The following is a 7,368-nucleotide window of genomic DNA, read 5'->3' on the forward strand; positions in this document are numbered from 1 at the left end:
TGGTTCTCGGTTTTTCTTTCAAGAGAGGGAGATCACAATGTTTCAAACAGGGAACAAAACCAGTTGAGCTTCCAGCTCAGGTTTGTGTAAGATGGAGCAAGGGAAGACCCACTCCAGAGAAAAGGGCAAGGTGGAGATGGATTATTTCTTTACAGCTTTGTGAAAATGGAAGAAAAAGATTGACAAATGAGGATCCATTTCATAGATGAGAATCGCTCCGTAAATGAAGGCTCCAGCTCCTAAAATGGGAGGGGTCTGACTGGACAGCCTGAATCTGATGAGGAGTTGGCCACACTGAATAAAAACAATTTGAAAAATAATCCTCCTAATTTTGAAGCCAGATAAAATACTTGGGGAGAATGGAAAAGAAAGGAAAAAGCCCCAAACAGGTGGAAAAATGCTGACATCAGAGTAGTATAAAAAAATTTAACCGAGTTTTCGGTGGTGGTGGCTAATTTAGCCCTGTTCTATTGTAGGGTCACAAACTTTGACCAAGCAGAGAGTAGTAGAAAAGGCTAGAAAGAGGGGCTTGAAGATGATGAATTTTGACTCCTGATTTTATTATTTAGTTTCTTTTTTTCATTTAAAGTAGTCTTCTGTGGTTGGGAAGCCTCGCCTCCCAAGACCAGAGTCAGATTGAGCTGGTTGTTGTTGGAAGGGGGTGGGTTGGGGAACTGGGGTGGGGGCAGGGAGACCTCCGCTCTGCTGGCGGTCGTAGGTGGAGAACTGCACTTCACAGAGTCTGAGGTGTGGTGGGAAGGGGATGAGGCAGGAGCAGCAAGCTGGGGAGATGGGACCCACCTCAGTCTCCAGCTTCATTTTCTTCTAATGTTTCCCCAGTGGTGGCATTCTCTGCAGTCTTGGAGGCCTTCTTTTTTTTTCTTTTTCTGGGTTTTTCGACTTGCAGAACTCTGGAGGAGGGTCTTTAGCTCTGCATCCTGGACCTCCATCTCAGACTTATGGAGGTCAGGCTGGAAGGGACCACTGGTTATGAGCATGGGGCCACTGGGCACGAGCAGAACTGTAAATTTAAACTGGGCAGCAAATGCCCCCTCCTTCTCATAGAGAACATTAAATGGTTGCAGCAGTCCATGCTTGGGGCACTCCACCACACCCATCCAAGGCTTCTTCTCATCTTCAAATGCTCGGAAAGTAAACGGCGTAGCATCAAAATGCCTTTCCACCTCACTGAAGAAGGCACATCAGGTTTTCATTTTCAGTCCATACTGTCTGGAGGGTCTCGTTTGTAAATAGTGGTTCTCTGTCCTGCCTCCTTGGCCTTCCCTCTCCTCAGCTGATGAGAACATCCACAGCATATGCTTCATGTACCTCAAATTCAGCTTTTTCACGGTCCTTCTGCTGCTGCTCTGTGGGATTCTGGGTAATGGTTTTTTCTCCATCGATGACGTGCTGCCTGAACTGGTGTGACAGGCATACCTTCTGTTGGCGTGCAGTTAAATGAGTGGGCAACTTTGTTCCCGGCTTCTGTCACTTGTGTGTTCTGATTTCCAGGTTTGACCAGGCATAGGGCAGCTTCAGCACAATGGTGAGCTGCCTTAATAACATCTGCTTTCCTCCCTGTTATTTGGGTCCCCTGAGCTGCGTCAACCACAAAAGTATGAGCTACATTAGCGGTGAAGCCATCTGCATGGACCCCAAGGTCAATTTTTACCAAGTCACCTTCCTTGAGAATATAATCCTGGCCGCTCTTCAAAGGGGAGAAGTGACATACACAGTTATTTACCGAAATGCTGGTGGGAAAAGCAATACCTTTCTTCCTTTTCCTTTTTTTTTTTTTTTTTTTTTGAGACAGAGTCTCTCTCTTCCAGTCTGGAGTGCAGCTGTACCGTCTCAGCTCACTGCAAGCTCCGCCTCCAGGGTTCACACCATTCTCCTGCCTCAGCCTCCCAAGTAGCTGGGACTACAGGTGTCTGCCACCATGCCCGGCTAATTTTTTTGTATTTTTAGTAGAGATGAGGTTTCACCATGTTAGCCAGGATGGTCTCGATCTCCTGACCTTGTGATCCACCCATCTCGGCCTCCCAAAGTGCTGGGATTACAGGCATGAGCCACCGCGCCCGGTTCTTCATATCCTTTTCTTTCTTGAAGATTTTCCCTGTTTCTTGCATAATGATGGCATCACCTTTCTCACTGAGGCTCAGTACTGACACACCTGAGCTAGATGCTTCCACCAAGGACCGAAGTACCCTGTTGGTGATGTCGCCCCCCATCTTCTACCTGGTCATGACCAGGTCCTCGGCGATAGTTTGCTCCTGCTGCTCGTCCTCGCCCGACATCTTCCTACCACCACCACTGCAGCCTCGTTTCCCCTGAGCCGCTGCTCTGCCTCCCTTCCCAGTCGCAGGCTGTGTGGTTAGAGCTCCCTCGATCCTCGAGGAGAGGGCGAGCAAAAGCCACAAAGTTAGTGTTTTAGCGTGACTTCTGGGAACATCTGAAATTATACCTGTGGCTTGCCTGGTGGGTGTAGGATCTAAACTGTTCTTCGGTGCCCTTGGATTTGACTTCCTTTCCTGTCCAGGCCCCGCCCCTGTAGTTGGGAGCTAGTGACTTGTAACAACCATATCAGGCTTTGAGAGTGTTTTTAGCCAGCTTTAAATGCTATTACTTTGCATGTATGCAGACAATTACAAAATAGCCTGCTGGGCCTTACCAAATAGCCCGGTTTCACCACTGAGATTGTACGTCTGCAGGGCTCCCTGGCCTGTGCTTTCAATGAGCACGCCCATCCCCAAAAGGCCCCGCGCTATCCAGGCTTCTGTCTCCCTTGTTTTCTGTGGGTAAGACTTACACAGTGGATTTGCCGCTGATTTTCCGTGTCCCAGCTGTACCCTGAATGCCTCAACGGGTGTGCTCAGCCTGCAGGTCAGTGATGGTTTGTGATGAGCCCCATCCTGCCTTCCCGTGGGAGGAGGGTCCCCACGTAACCCTTTCATGTCCTGACCTGCACTTGCTTTGGCAGCCCCTGGGGTCCCACTGAGGGGCTGCTCTTTATGCAGCTGCAGGACACACGCTAGAGTCCTGGGAAAAGCCCCTCAGGCACTCCCACATCTGGCCAGGCTATTTATATCCCTCAAAAGGGCCCATTTTTCTTTGCAGAGAGTGAACATGTGGGCAATGCTGTCATGCCCGCCAGTAGAGCCTGTGAAACAAGCCCTTTCATTGAATAGCTTTCTGGGTGCGTCTGACACGTTCTTATCCATGTGCAGAGGCCTCGCGGTTTTACGCCTTCTCTGCTGCCATTGTGTGGATCACTGCTCCTCAGAGTGCAGGCGGGCTGTGGCCCCTATAGCAGCCTGTTCCTGGTGCTGGGGGCCCTGGCTGGTCTGGATAGGCATACCTTGCCTCCCTGTCACTATCCCACACCGCCCAGGGGAGGGTGGGTCCTCCATGGCCTGCCATGCCGCAGTTCACTGAGCTCCTGCCCTGGGTCCCATATGCCTGGGCAGTGGGGTGTCAGCAGAGGAAATAGTAGTCTGCTTTGGGGGCAGACAGACCCCAAAGGAGATCGATGGGTCAGGTATGATTGCAGTTACAAGGGGGAAAAATAAAGCAGAAAAAGATGCCAGGGGCAATGGCTTACTCTTGTCATCCCAGCACTTTGATAGGCCGAGATGGGAGGATCACTTGAGGCCAGGAGTTTGAGACCAGCCTGGGCAACATAGTGAGACCCCCATCTCTATAAAAATATAGAAAATTAGCCAGGCATGGTGAAATGCACCTGTAGTCCCAGCTACTCAGGAGACTGAGGTGGGAGCATGACTTAAGCCCAGGGATTCGAGGCTGCAGTGAGCTATGATCACACCACTGCACGCCAGCCTGGGTGACAGAGCAAGACCCTATGCAAATAAATACATCCAAATAAAATACAAATAAATAAATACATAAAGCAGAGAAAGAGATGAGATAAGCTCTGTAAGGGGAGTTGGGCTGATTGATGGAGCCAAGGCTGGCGCCATGCCTGTACCTGGGGAGGAGCACCATATGCATGGGGAGCACTGAAGTGGGGGTGGGGAGGGCAGTGGGCCAAGGCAGAATCAGGAAGGACAGGGGCAGGAGAGGAGGTGGTGGGTTGGGGAGGTTGAGGGGGTTGGGGAAGACCCCCGGCTTCTGAGGAAAATGGGCCATGGTGGGGGTGCCGGGCACCCAGTTAGGAGGCTGTGAGGTGGTCTGGGGGAGCGGTGCTGGTGCGGGCATGGTGCGGCAGTGCCGATGAGGAGTGGCTCCCTTTGGTGCTTATTTGGAGGTGCACCAGGAGGACTTGCTGCCAGCTGGGATCTGGGGTGGGTCGTGGTGTGGGTCGGGGGGCACAGAATGCCCTGGGGTTTGGCCTGAGCCGTAGGAAAGATGGAGGCTCCACGTGGGCTTCCGCCTGGGCTCTCTCAGAGACGTCTCAGCTTTAGGGAGGTGAGGAGCATGGTTTGGGGACACAGGAAGCTTGAGGTGCTTATTAGTGGGGAGGAAGCTGTGGGGTACCTAAGCCTGGAGTTGAGGAGACATCTGAGGACTAGCCCAGGGGTTAGTCCTGACTGGAGCTGGGGCATGGAGCTCTCCCAGGGCAGGCCCCCTCAGAATGCCCTCGCTCCTTCCCTGTCAGGTAGGGACGTGTCTGAACCTGCTCCTGCTGCCTGCTGGCCTGCAAGGGTCACAAGGAGAGACCAGCCTTCGGGGGCCTCTGTTGAGATTGGAAGGACAGATAGGCAGCGTGCGAGGGAGGGTCGGGATTTGGACTGGCTGTCGGCTGCGGTGGGAGAGATGGTCTGGGCCTGGGAGGTGAGATGGACAGATCCACAAGGATAGGACACATGGCAAGGCTCGGAAGGGAAGGCATCTGGGGAATTGAGGGTCTCCTCTTATCTCTGCAGTCTTTGGGGGCAGCACCTATCCCACAGGGGCACGCCCAGCTGAGACTTCGAGTCCTCTGAGCTGGATGTAGTGTGAGCAGGGAGCCCGCCTGAGGCCTGGGTGCAGCGTGGCATGGGGAGTGGAAGGTGCACCCTGAGGGGAGGCACCTTCCTCCCCCGCCAGCGTGCCTGGCATACAACCCCCCTCTCACGCCTCAGTCTCCTCCTGCTGCTGCCTTGTTTTAGAAGGTGCGGCCGCCAGGGAGGGTCCAGGATGGCCCACACCCCTGCCGAGGGGAAGTGGCTGCTCCTTTGTGCAGGGAGCCTCGGAGCCCTGGAGAAGTCCTGGGAGGCAGCCTACCCTCTGCCCTCCTTGGCGGCCTGAGAGAGGCCCCGTGGTGTTCATCATGGAGACGGGATGGTGTGTCTTGTTTTTTTAGCCCATGTTGAGTAGGGTGGGGTCATAGCCTCGTAGCAGGCCCTGCTCAGAGCCAGTCAGTCAGTCTCAGGATGTTTTTGTTCTTTGGTTTTGCCCCTTGTGGCAGGACAATGATGGCCCCCGAAAATACCAGGTTCTAACCCCTGGAGCCTGAGAGGGTGACTTTACAGATAGAGTTAGAGTCTGCAGATGGGACTAAGTAGAGGATCTTGAGGTGGGGAGATGATTCTGGATTATCTGGTGGGCCTCAAGTACACTCAAAAGTGTTCTTCTCAGAGGCGGCAGAGGGAGATTAGACACAGACGGCACAGAGGCTACAGTCGTGGTGGGTGTGCGCTGGATTTTATCTGCCAATTGGGCTGGGCCTCGGGGTGCCCAGGTAAGTGGTCAGGTGCTACTCTGGGTGTCTGTGTGGGTATTCCTGGGTGAGGTTGGCATGAGAATCGGTAGACTAAGGAAAGCCATGGCCCGGGAGGCAGGATGGACAGACACGCAGGGATAGAACACATGACAAGGCCTGGAAGGGAGGGGGTCCAGGACGTGAGAGTCTCGTCTCATCTCCTGCTGGGGGTGCAGTGCTTGTCCTGCATGGCACCCCCAGCTGAGCCTACAGAGACCTCTGAGGTGGACGCAGAGGCTGGGAGCATGGGTAGCGAACTCGCCTGAGGCCTGGGTGTGGTGTGCAGAGTAGAAGGTGGGGTAGGAGGTGGCCCTTCCCAAAGTGAGTGGGCCTCACCCAATCCGTCGAAGTCCTCAATAGAACAAAAAGGCCCGGCTCCCCGAGTCAGAGGGGAGTTCGCCTGCCTGACTGCCTGTGAACGGAAGCTTCACAGGGTCTCCGGCTTGTGGATGACAGATCCATAATCACGTGAGCCGAGCGCATAATAAATCTCTGTCTCTCCCTGTGCACATGCTGTTGGTTCTGCATCTCTGGAGAACCCTGACTAACCAAGGAACCACAAACCAAGCAACGCTGCTGCCACCAGAAGCTGGAAGAGGCCAGGAAGGGAGTCTCCCCTGGGGCCTCCAGAGAGCGCATGGCCCTGCTGACACCCTGATTTTGGTCAGTGAAACTGATCTCAGAATTCTGGCCTGCAGAATGTGAGGGAATACGCTTCTGTTGTAAGCCATCCAGTTTGTGGTCACTGGTGAGAGCTGCCGCCCGAAAACCATACAGGCAGTGTAAACAGTGCTTCCGTGAATACCCTGGCCATGCTCTGGAGCTGTCATTCAGTGCACGGGTTTCAGAGAGCAGCACTCACGGTCCAAAGAGCTGTGTCTCTTCATTGTAATAGATCTTGCAAGATCCGTTTCTGAAAAGATCCAACAGTTCATCCTTCCCTGTGAGTGCGGGGAGCTCCCTGTTCCAGCACCTTCTCTCGGCGGTGGCGTGAGACACTATAGACCGACTTGTCAGTGTTCGGGGCAGAGTGACAGCTTTGTGGCCTTGATGGCGTCCCCCCAGATCCTGGTGAGTGTCACATCCTTGTTGGATGTTCTGTGGCCGTTTGGATCTTTTGTGAATCGCCTGTTGTGTGTTGTGACCCTGTTCTGTCAGGACGTTCAGCCCTCTCTTGCCAATCTACAGGAGCCCTGGATTTGTTATAGATATTGATCCTCTTTCTTCTGCTTGGAACACATTTATTCCTAATTCTCTTCTGTGCCAGTTTCTTTTATGAATGTATCATTTGCTGTCCAGGTTAACTCATTTTATGGTCGAATGTGTCTCTCTCTTCTCTTAGGGCTCGTGGGTACCAGCGTTTGTTAAGAAGATTACATGGGTTGTCTGGGGATTTTCTGGCAGGAGTTTTCTTGTTTTGTGTGTTTGAATTAAACTCTTGAACGTGTCTAGAATGCTTTTAACATGAAATAATATGCTTGGGGTGGGGGAGGACAATTTTGTTTCCTTCCAGTGTGCCAGCACTAATTAGTCAATAATCTGTCCTTTGACCAATGAATTGAACGACAGCTCTGTGGTCTGTTAGGGTCTCATGTAAACTGGGTTCCGTCTGGGGATCCTCCTTCCCACTCGCTGGCCCACTTGTCTCTTCACGTGCCCGTATCCCA

At 52.9% G+C, this 7,368-nt stretch overlaps 1 pseudogene across 1 annotated transcript; it reads right to left on the reverse strand.

The window, feature by feature from the left end:
• Positions 1-541: 541 nt before the first annotated feature.
• On the reverse strand, positions 542-2,474 carry LOC105516014 (annotated as a pseudogene). Its single transcript, XR_001002427.1, has 2 exons — positions 2,074-2,474; positions 542-1,778 (listed from the first exon to the last, which is right to left on the reverse strand). The product of XR_001002427.1 is annotated as a proliferation-associated protein 2G4-like (transcript).
• Positions 2,475-7,368: the final 4,894 nt, after the last annotated feature.

This window comes from Colobus angolensis, unplaced genomic scaffold, assembly GCF_000951035.1.
Source record: "Colobus angolensis palliatus isolate OR3802 unplaced genomic scaffold, Cang.pa_1.0 Scaffold272, whole genome shotgun sequence".
In the NCBI taxonomy this organism is placed as follows: domain Eukaryota; kingdom Metazoa; phylum Chordata; class Mammalia; order Primates; family Cercopithecidae; genus Colobus; species Colobus angolensis.